We start from the raw sequence: 11,583 nt of genomic DNA on the forward strand, positions 1-11,583 counted from the left end.
GGTACCAAGAGAAAATGAAAGGTTTTAGGGGTCGTTTGGTTGGGAAATTGTTATTCCGGGATAACTAATACTAGGATTAGTTATCCCAAAATTATCCGGGATAACTTATCCCACCATGTATATGGGATAAGTTATCCCATCACTATGGGGAAAATGGTGGATCCCATCATAGAACCAAACAAGGGACAAAGTGATCCCGAATTTTATCCTGGGATTACTTATTCCTGGATTACTTATACCTCACACCAAACGATCCCTTAGGATAGTAATGAGTAATAATGGATATAACTAATCACTGACGAAATAAAGTACGTAAATTTAAATTTCTGCTATTTTTAGATGAAAAATAAGAAAAAAATCTCAAAAAATTGAGAAAAAAGAAAAATGTGAATCTTGGCCTAGGAGAGCGCCACGTCAGCAATCTCTAATACTTCTTTAATTATAGATCCTTTATACCTAACATGTTTTATTTGTAATTTGAAAACTTGCATAATTAATATATATATATATATATATATATATAAATTATGAGCAAATTAAGTAAGTATTATTTTATGGAAAAGAAAGAATAACTACAGGCATAATTCATAGATTCGTAACTTGGCTTCAATAATTTATAGATTCTTAATTTGGTTTTAATTGTTAACTAAACATTTTAATTTTTAAAATACATACCTAGACATCTTAACTTGATAGTTGGCCCGTAAATATCCCAATTCTCAACTTTAAAAATACACATATATAAATGTATCCCCTTAAAGGTACCTAAAAGTGTATTTTCAAAATTAAGGTGTTTGCAAGATACATCGAAAATCTGTGTCAGATTGAAGTGTTTCGATAGTCACAACAAGAGTTGAAGCGTTTAACTATTTGTAGATTTCAAGTTAAAAGTTTTAATCTAAATATGTTTTATATCATAACTAAGCTCGGTCTAATTATTCATTACATAAAATAATACATAAATTCTTTCATTATTAATTTTAATATCATTAGTACGTGCATAATTCTAATTTGCTACTAAACTCCTAAGTTTATATATCATTGACGGTTTATATACGGTAAAAACTAGGGAAAAGGGACAAAAATGACACTTAAAATTAAAATAATATCCTAAAAATGGCCCCTAAAACTAAAACCTGATAAATAGTCATTCATGCTTAACTAGGCTGAAACTAATCTCAAAAAATAGCCAAATATTTAATTTCAAATTTATAGCTGCATTTGTTGACCAAATAGCGACCAACTTTGTTAAGCTTCTTCTGCTTCTTTTTCTTTTTGTTACATTTTTTCTGCTGCTTTAGTACAAATAAAAAAAAAAATTGCTCTTTATTGTTTAAACAATTAAATATAAGTTTGTAGTTATTCTTTTCTAACTAGTTGATGATGCTATTTATTTTATTTTTATATAATAATGATATAATTTGTATATACCATAAAAAATATAATTTGTACAATAACTTTACACTTTATATACCCATTCTATATGACAATTACATAATTTCTATAGTTCTATACAATCTTAAATTGCAATTATTGTATATACTTGCACAGATCCTCTGTAAAAAGTATATTTATGTGGTATATTTATACTGTATCGATATGGTATAAAAGTGTATCAATCTAGTCTAAGAGAGTATCAACTGGATATATGGACACTGCATATGTATGCATAGGTTTTCCTTATCTCTTGTTATGAAAGTGTATGAATATGGTATAAAAGAGTATTAATTGGGTATAGGGACTGCATGTGCTTGCATAAAATTTCTTTTTTCTTCTTAAAAATGTGTATCAATGTAGTATACAAGTGTATCAATGTGCTATACAAGTGTATCAATTGAGTATAGAAACTGCATGTGTCCAATTGGGTCAGATGGCTAAAAAGGAGAAATAAATTGGGTCAACTGGCTCCAATTGTCCAAATTTTTAAATTGTAGGTCATTTCTTTTTAGAATAAATTACACAAATCTCATACTTAAGAGACTATATTACCTAAAATCCCTTACTTTTTTAATCTTTACATAAAATCCTATTTTTCAACTTTATTTTAATACATATCAAGAAAACCCAGATCCTATTTTTACTCCACCATTAACTCATTCAAGATTTTCTTCTCTAAAATATTCCCTAATTATCAACAATTAAATCATCTTCCTTCCTGATTTTTTCTCTTCCGTTAATGCTTAAATCATCTTCCTTCCTGATTTTTTCTCCCCCATTAATGCATGCAACTTTTTTTTTCCTCTCCTAAAATCTCTCCCATTTAGAAAAAAAAAATCTATTGATGCATATATAAATTTATTTAGTTATTCATACATGTTTATTCTTTTAATGGTGATTCATATGAATGATAAATATGATATCATTATATGGGTATTATGATGATTCATACGATAGATACATTTTGTATAATTTTAACGGGTGATACATATGATATTAATGGATGATACATATTGTATTATGGTGATTCATATGATAGATACAATAATTTATTTTAATTATTAGGTGATTCATATGATATTAATGGGTGATATATATGGTATTATGGTGATTCATATGGTAGATACAATTATTTATTTCAATTATTGCGTGATTCATATATATGGTATTATGATAATTTATATGGTAGGCATAATTATTTATTTCAATTATTGGGTAATTTATATGATATTAATGGGTGATATATATGGTAGATACAATTATTTATTTTAATTATTTGGTGATTCATATGTTATTAATGAAAGATAATGGTGTAGTCAGTGTAGGAAACAAAAGTAATAATATTTTTTTAAAAAAAGACTAAAAGCAGAATTGAAACATAATTAAAACTAAATCTAAAAAAAGCAGACTAAAATTAAAGACGAAAAAAGACCAAAAAAACATATCTTTCATAATTAAAGACAAGAAAAAAAAAAGAGAAACATAATTAAAACACCTAAATTGAATCTAAAAAAAAAAAGAGAAAAATTAGATATCCTTCCTTAAATAAAAGAATACAATGAATAAAAGAGAATTTATTATTTCCTTAAATAAATATCTTATTAGTTTCGAATTGATCAATTTTTTATATGTATCATCATATAACATATGTATCACCATTTCAAAAAATCGGGATAAAATGTAATTAACAAAATAATCGAAATTTTATATAATATCACTTAAAGAATTAGATATTTATGTAAATTAGGCTTCTTTTTAAAATGACATATAAGAAAACGAAAGTGTAAGCGACAACTTCCAACTTTAGACCAGCTAGCTCTAATGAGGTTACTTGAGTTAGCTCTGACACTTAGTCCCGCTATACTACTTGTTTTCAGGTGAGACAAACTGCATGCTCTTCTTCTGAAGTAACTTTCCACTAAACACAACACTTGTGCACATGAGCCAAGTAGATTATCCACGAAGCCAAACTTTTTCATGGCATTAAAATCAAGCAAGACCTATGAATTGTTGACATATATATAGTTACTTAGGTAGTTTAACTTCTATACACCCAAGAATAAACACTATCAAATCACCTAAATTGTAAATTACTTCATGAATTGTTTGTAATAAGTAGGATTAATAATCATGCAAAATAAAGTAGGCAATCTATTACAAGGTTAAACTCTGATAAATGCATATAAGTTAATTTTGTCACTAGCTATCTTATTTATATTTGGTGATAAGTAACCAAACACAATATATGTTTTGTTGACAGCGGAGGAGAGATTTTATTAAAGTTTTAACACCATACAGAGAGAATCGTAGAATCAGATTTCAAGATCCTCAAACACCTTCAAGAGGAATGGAAATTACCTTTCCATTGCTTTAGATTATCCCCTCCATTTGCAATTACGATTCTCAACTCAAAGCTAAAATTTGATTTATATATGCCCAGAGTACACATCCTAGAGCAAATCGACAACGTTTTTCATGAGCCAGCAACTGTGCCGAAGTCAAATTCATAAAATACCCAAAAGTTCTTTCAAACACACTTTATAAAACTCAACCAATAGAAAAGCTCTTCCCCCTTTATTTACTTTCTAATTTTGGTTAAGCCTCCTATGGAACAAACCAAGTTCCCGTTTCACCACCCAAAAAAGATCCACTAATTGGAGTGGCAGTAATTTTTATTTTGTATATCTTATTATTCTACATAAAAAACATAATAACTTCAAGAGTGCATCGCTTGCAAGAGACAATCAGTTTGAAACAGAAGAACCAAAACAATTAAACAACAAAAGAGAAAAATAAAATATAACTTAAACTATAGTCGGAGGCTTTGGATTAACAACAATTTATGAGAAACTCGAAGTAGCTATTAAATGAAGAGGAAAAAACAGAAATGCATGAGCAGACCTGATATGATATCAGTCGAAACGAAATCAACAGAGAGATGAATGAGGAAGCGGAAGAAGCAGAGACAGGTAATCAAACTTGACCTCATTTTTTAAATAAATATGAGAAAAAGCATTGGTATTTTCTCGACCCATAGAAAAAATTATTACAACACACCTCAACTTTGCAGAGGTCCTGTTACCCCCTCACATAAAAACAATCATCTATCACAATAACTCACAGACAATATGTCACAATTGCAATTTATAATGTAAAGGCAAACTTACCGATTTCATAAATCACAAAAGGGTCAACTGTATCTTGTTCTCTTTCTATATTGTCATGTGATATAGCGACAAATGGTTGAGGGTGGATAACTGCTGCCAAAAATAGCCACAATGATTAAATGTGCGAGTCAAGTGTTTGTAGGTGCAAGCTAAACACCAAAAAAAAAGCATAGGATATTTGCATATCTCCATTTCTATAAGATTAAAAAGCTAAGGTATTACACACATTAATAATATGTGGTACATAAATATGGCAATCATAATATCACTTTTCTTTAGGAAATGTAGCCGGTTCTCATGTCGTAAAAGCAGTTTGTTTTGAGAGTATTGGCTTGCTCCAAGATGATGTTGGCTGCTCAAGAACAACAACAACTGAATTTTAAGGAGTACGCCTCGCGGAATCTTGTTTTTCATACGTCGTACCAGTAACAACTCTTTTCTTCTATCAGCAGATATTTGGTTATATGTATCATGATGTTTAAGTTGAGCTACAACCTTCCTTTTTTCTGCGTCTGAACATTTGTTCGGTGTTGTTGAATCCATCAGGTATGAAAGTCGAGGTTCCCTTTTTCTCTTTGTTTTACATGTAGATACTTACAGCCTGAATTTATCATCGAACTTCAAAGGAGGACAGGATTTATTTGTACTTTCTTAGGTGTCAAATTCATCACATACAGAAGTATAAAAATGCACTATGAACGTGACTGCAACTATTTCTAGCCATCCAATCATTTAGACTCTCAGCAATGATCTTAAACGGAATAGGTAAAAATTTGTTATCGCAAATTCAAAGTATGAAGGAGATTTCACTGTTGTACTAACTCGAAGCGCGCTGTCTATTTCTTTCTCTAATTCAGCACTTTGAATTAAGTACTATGAAGAGCTACGATAAGTGCCTCTGAGAAAAGACTAAAATTAATTAGGAAAAAGAAAGTCATAAAGTGCTTTTATTTTCCGCAGCAAAGTATACAAAGTTTTTTAATCAAATTTCTGATTCATAAACACTCCCTTTTCAAAAAATCACAGATTGTTGAAGCACTCTATTTGTATCTTGAAAGGAAGATGGCAAATCATTCAAGTTGCTCTTTGTTTCAGCTTTGTTTGCTAGTTAGCGAGCTAAAGAAGATTCTTTTTATCAGATGCCACCAGCTTGAACAACTCTAGACAACTACCTTTTTATTGGCAGTTATATTTTCAAAAGTTTGATTTCTACTATAGTGTTTCTCTGACATTGTTGTTGTAATTTTGGGTAGTGATGAAGTTGTATGAATTATATTTAGTATAAATGTGCGATGGTAGAACTTTAAGTTATGTTGTTCGGACTCTTCAAAAATGTTGATGGGTACGGTAACTTTTTTGGAGAATTCGAACAACTTAGACTTTTAAGTTCACAAGATTATATTAAAGCTGCAAAATTTTGTATAAAATTACAGAAACAACAAATATTGTGACTCTAAGAATAACAAATCAACTAAGAGATAAATGACGATAATTAAAAGCAAGCGAAATAATGGTACCTACCAAGGTTAAAGAGTGTCAGCACACGGAAGAGCACAATCAGAACGATATGGGCGGAAACCTGCAAGAAAGTGATCAAGATAAACGATTTAGCTAACGGAAATTGGGTGCATAATATCAATGATTGTTGTTACTTTATGATTCAATTTTTTTTTATGAAATAAATATACCACTACAATTATAAGATCTCATTTGAATTTCCCAAAAAACCGAAATTCTTCCATGTCTAAGCTCACTCCTCAATTTACCCTCTGTTTCTTCCAATTTTTCCCAACCCCAGCTCACTCTTACCCGTATCATTTAAGCATTTTTCCTTTAGGTACTAACATTGATTTGTGTAATTTCACTTTTATATGTCGTATTGAGTATTTTCATTAAATTTAGTATTTTTTCATTTTTAGTTGATGCCCAGTAAAGTAAAAGAGTGTTGAGAAAGTGAATAGTATGAAAGATAGCACTATGAAGGTTGTGTATCAGGCAAAATAATTCAATCCATCAAGAGCGTTAGTTGAAAATATAAGAACTGATTGAAACCAAAGAAGAAGGATGAATAAAAAGATTTTTGTTAACTTTCATCTCTAAATCGGATTTTCTATAGATTTCATAAATACACAAAACTTAATTCAAGACCAAAACTTTATCTCCAACTCTAATTCTTCATAGATTTCACAGACCCACAAAACTAAATGAAAGAACAAAATCGTGGAAGAAAAATGAACAAGAAGTTTTTTTGTTAATTTTTTGTTAGCTTTCATCTCTAATTCGTATTTGCTATAGATTTCATAAGCCCGTAGAACTAAATCTAAGATCAAAACTGTATCTTCAATTGGAATTCTTCATAGATTTCACAAATCCACAAAACTAAATGTAAAAATTAAATTTCACACATCTGCTCAGACATAAGCAGAATGAAAAATAGAATATGAAGGGAAAATTTAAGAGGAGAAAGAAATAAAAGAAAGTTCTTAGTTGACGATTGCAGAAGCTGAAGATGAAGAACGTTGAGCGAAAATCTTGAAATATTTCACTTTTTTCTCGTACGATGATCTAAATTAAATTAAGAAAGGAGCTTCAAAATGATTTTAATTGAGCCTAATTCTCCAACATGATAATTTGCATGTATTCACATCTTGGAGGTGTGTAAAATGTCATAAAATCAACTTATGTGGCACCCAACGAATCTTTTATCCTCTTTTTATACTCAATTTCTTAAAAAAAAAAAAAAAAAAAAAAAAAAAAAAAACCTAATTCCCACTTACTTTCTCTTTTTATACTCAATTTTTAATATCTATCATTTTTGTCTCCTAAATTCTCCTTCTCCTCTTAAATTTCTTTTCAGCCTTTTCTTTTGCTCCGCTTAAACTCTCCTACTTTTATTAATTTCTTCTTCTTACTCATTTTTAATAGTAATGTCCAATTCATCTTTTTCATTATCTTCATCTTCTTCAATTCCAAAAGGAATATGTTTATGTAGGGTGAAAACCGAAATTAAGACCTCGTGGACATAACTCAACACTGATTGAAGATTCTTTTGCTGCAAAACTTCAAAGGTATTCATCTTTTGCTGCTTCATTGGACGAAATGCAATTACTTCGATTAGTGGATGCAATTTTTTAGTTTAATTTTTTCTTTAAACCTGTAGGCGGGAGGTGGATACAATTACTTTGATTGGTATGATGATGAAATGCCTCCTCTAGCAAAGAGGGTGATGTGGGGTTTATTGAAAAAAGTCAAATCATTTGAAAAAGAGAGGAATCGATTAAGAAAATTTAAAGTGATATGCGTTGGGGCGATTGTGATTTTCGCTACATGGAATTTCTTCAAGAAATGTTCTTAGATTTTGGCAAATATTGGCTTAGATTTCTTATATAGGGGACTGTTTTGATTTGACTAATTCTGAAATAAATTAGTTGTATTGGGACTGTTTTGCTTTGACTTTCTTATTGTAGTGGGATTGTTGTGTATGAAACAATTAAGAAGGAATGAAGATAAGTTGTGAAATGTTACTCTCTTACTATGTTTTGATTTTGTTTTACTGTTGTAATTGGTTTAGTTAGATTACTGTACTCTATTTTTTTAGAGTTCAAATGATTCATTTAAATGATTCAAAGTTGTCAAATGTTTAACACAAAAGGAACCACCATTCAATAATTATATAAAGTACAAGAACACAAGTGCAACTGATCGACATTTTAAACACAATAATCTACCATTCAACTGCTCAAAATGAGCTCCAACCATACATTAAGTGTTCATCCAAAACTAATCTAAACATACCACAAAAAATAGTTCAGAATCTTCAAAACCCTCAACAAAATACCAAAGTAGTCATACAACTAATCAACAAACTTTTTAACATTATACTAAAAACACAATTAATTCAACAACTTCATATTCCTCCTGGTGCACTAGAACTTTTTAGTTGGCTTCTTTTTTAACTGATTCATACTTTGCAATTGAGAAGTTGTGACAACATTCTTTTCCTTCCACTTCATTCCTCGAGGCTTATAACCAATATCAATATTTGTTTGAGTTGCATCTTTGTAAACACCCGAAGTGATAACTGTTTCATCTCTAGTTCCAGGCTGTATAAAATAAAGTAAAATTAGATTTGTCAAAAGATAATTAAAAATTACATGAATTGCAGTTGTAATTCACACTTACATTTAATGTTTTACTGCCACTCATTTGATCAGTGTAGATACCAAATCCTACTGTCTTAGACCTATTTTGTCCTACTGATGATGTTGATGCTCCAGTGGTCTTTTTATCCTCAAGTTGCTGATCAGATACACTTTATTTTTCTCTACCTCTGCCAGTGCCTCTTCCAGATCCTTTGTCTTTGTCAGCTCACCTACCTTTGTCAGTGCCTCTACCTCTACCTCTTCCAGCTGGTTGCACTCTTATAACTGCTGAGGTATCAATACACATAGAACTGTTGAAGCTTGGTTGCTAGCTGAAGCTTGGTGGCCTGCTAGAGCTTAGTGGCTGGCTGAAGCTTGGTGACCTGCTAGAGCTTGGTGGTGGCCTGCTAGAGCTTGGTGACTGGCTGAAGCTTGGTGTCCTGCTAGAGCTTGGTGGCTGGCTAAATCTTGGTGGCCTGCTAGAACTAGTTGCCTGGCTAGAGCTTCCAGGCTGTCCCATTCCATCCTAACAATAAAGGATATTAAATATATATGATAAATATCAGAATTTAATTATTGAATTAAAAGATATGAGTGCATTACATGAGCTTTACAGAGAGTTCTGTTATGACCAATTTGATGACATTTGGAGCAAGAAATTTTCAGTCCTTTCCTGGATAGCTTCCCATACTTCTTTTTAGGCTCATTCTTTCCCTTTTTTCTATTCTTTCCTGGTCTGCCAGGCATTGATCTAGGCTCAGGAGGATCAATTACTACACCACTTGTGTTAGGCCATATTTTCATATTAGGTATTGGCTGAAGAAAGTAATCATAAGCCTTCAGGAATGTATCTTTCTTATACCACTCTTCCACATAAAATTCAGGCTCTATACCTTTATGTTGATAAGCCAATACAGCATGTTGACATGGTATGCCTCTCAATTGCCAGCTTCTAGAAGTGCAAGTCCTTGCCCTAATATCAACTATATACCTATAAGGACCATCTAAAATTTCATACCCAATCTGTCCATTGAATCTAACTGTGCAATTTCTAGCCATATCTTTATTTTCTTCAAGTACTAGCAAAGTCATGGGAGAGATATCTGAAATTCAGGTATCAACAAACTTCCTCATTTCAACATTTCTATCCATTATCTTGTGTCTAATCTCCTCTAACATACTCATTATAGATTTATGTATAGCAGCTAAAATCCATGAACTAAAAGCCTCACACATATTATTCTCAACAATGTCACATTTAGAATACTCCTTAAAATATGCCCTGCACCATGATTTTTTTTCATAATGTAATAAGTCCACAAATATTCTTACCAAGTTGACTGAGTTTGCTCATCTCATCCAAAAACTTCACTTCAAAATTGGATTTCGCACACCTCCAAAATTATTTTCTTCTTTCTTCTTCTCTCCAGATCTGATGCCAATTGGACCAGATGTGTCTTGCACACCACCTCATTTCACAATCTGGTAGCAACTCAAGTATAGTAGGTACAAGACCCTACATCAGCATAAATACAAAATCAAAATACAAAATATATGAACATGGACTGTATAATAAATAAATAGAAGACATCAAAATTAAAGTTTAAAAAGTAGACTAACCTTTTGCATATCTGACATGACAGTCAATCCATGTCCAGTGCCTAAGTTCAAATCTTGAATCAAGTGGTTAATGAAGAAACTCCAGCTATGTTTTGTCTCTTGATCAACCACTGCCCAAGCTATTGGATACATTTGATTATTTTCATTTCTCCCAACTGCAACTAACAATTCACCCTTATAAGAACCTTTCAAAAAACAAGCATCTAACCCATTAATTTTTTTGCGCCCTGCTAGCCAGCCTCTCTTTAATGCATCAAAGCACAAATAAAAATAAACAAATAGATTTTTTTCGAGATGAGACTCTCTATCTATCCTCACCCAACAAGAACTGTCAGGATTAGTATGTTTTATCATGTTTGCATAGTCACACAACCTTGAAAATTCCATCTTCTAATCACCCAAGAATTCTTTAATGATTCTATGCTTTGCCCTGCTACAAACAGTTTTTCCCACATACAAACCCAATTTTTTTCTCACCAATTCCTGAATTTTCCACAGTTTTATATAAGGTTGTAAAGTTATTTCATCCTTGAACTTGCAATAAACTTAGATGTGCACAATTTATTTCTTATAGTAGTAGTGCATACATGTATAGGATAGTAGTGCTTGACAACAAAGTCACCAGAATGCTTATCAATACTAGCAAACAACAACCATTTACATTTCTTGTCCTCACACCTAACTCTAACTCTATGTTTCTCATTAGGCTTAAGCTTCAATCTAACTTTGTATTCAACAGCACACTCAGCCACAGCCTTTCTAAATTGCTTAGCATTTTCAAATATCATATCAAGCTCAAATATAGCCACAACACAATCAGGATCAAATCTTACCTTTTTACTTTTCCTTCTTACTGGTAAATCAACACCCCTGATAGCTTCAGGTTACAGTCCATCAGCACTGTCATCACTATCAACTTCTGAGTTATCTAGATACCCCTCATCTCCCCCTAATCTTTCACTGTATCTAGCAGCCTTATTTCTTCTAATATCTTCAAATCCCCTATCAACACCTGCTAATCCAAGTTTTATTTCTTCATTTTGGACAGGTTTCTTTTGTTTCACACAGTTTTTCCTTTCATTTCTAAGAGTTCTTAACTCTTCATCAACCTCAGAATCATCATCTTCTGGTATATTAAACTCTTGAGAATCAGCACTACTATCAAGACATGTTTCAGTCCCTTCTAGAGCTGAGAGTTCATCTGCACTAGATTTTAT

At 31.4% G+C, this 11,583-nt stretch overlaps 1 long non-coding RNA gene across 8 annotated transcripts in view; it reads right to left on the reverse strand.

Annotated features, from left to right (window-relative positions):
• Positions 1 to 7,311, reverse strand: part of LOC107862558 — a 21,133-nt gene extending 13,822 nt beyond the window's left edge. The window contains exons 1-4 of one of the 8 annotated variants that reach the window (XR_007053812.1): positions 6,126 to 7,310; positions 4,605 to 4,694; positions 3,796 to 3,887; positions 3,074 to 3,437 (exon numbers count right to left, since the gene is read on the reverse strand). This is a non-coding gene — a long non-coding RNA (uncharacterized LOC107862558). The other 7 variants (XR_007053811.1, XR_007053809.1, XR_007053815.1 and 4 more) reach the window with 7 other exon arrangements.
• Between the last annotated feature and the right edge of the window lie 4,272 nt (positions 7,312 to 11,583).

Source organism: Capsicum annuum, chromosome 3 (assembly GCF_002878395.1).
Source record: "Capsicum annuum cultivar UCD-10X-F1 chromosome 3, UCD10Xv1.1, whole genome shotgun sequence".
NCBI classification, from domain to species: Eukaryota; Viridiplantae; Streptophyta; class Magnoliopsida; order Solanales; family Solanaceae; genus Capsicum; species Capsicum annuum.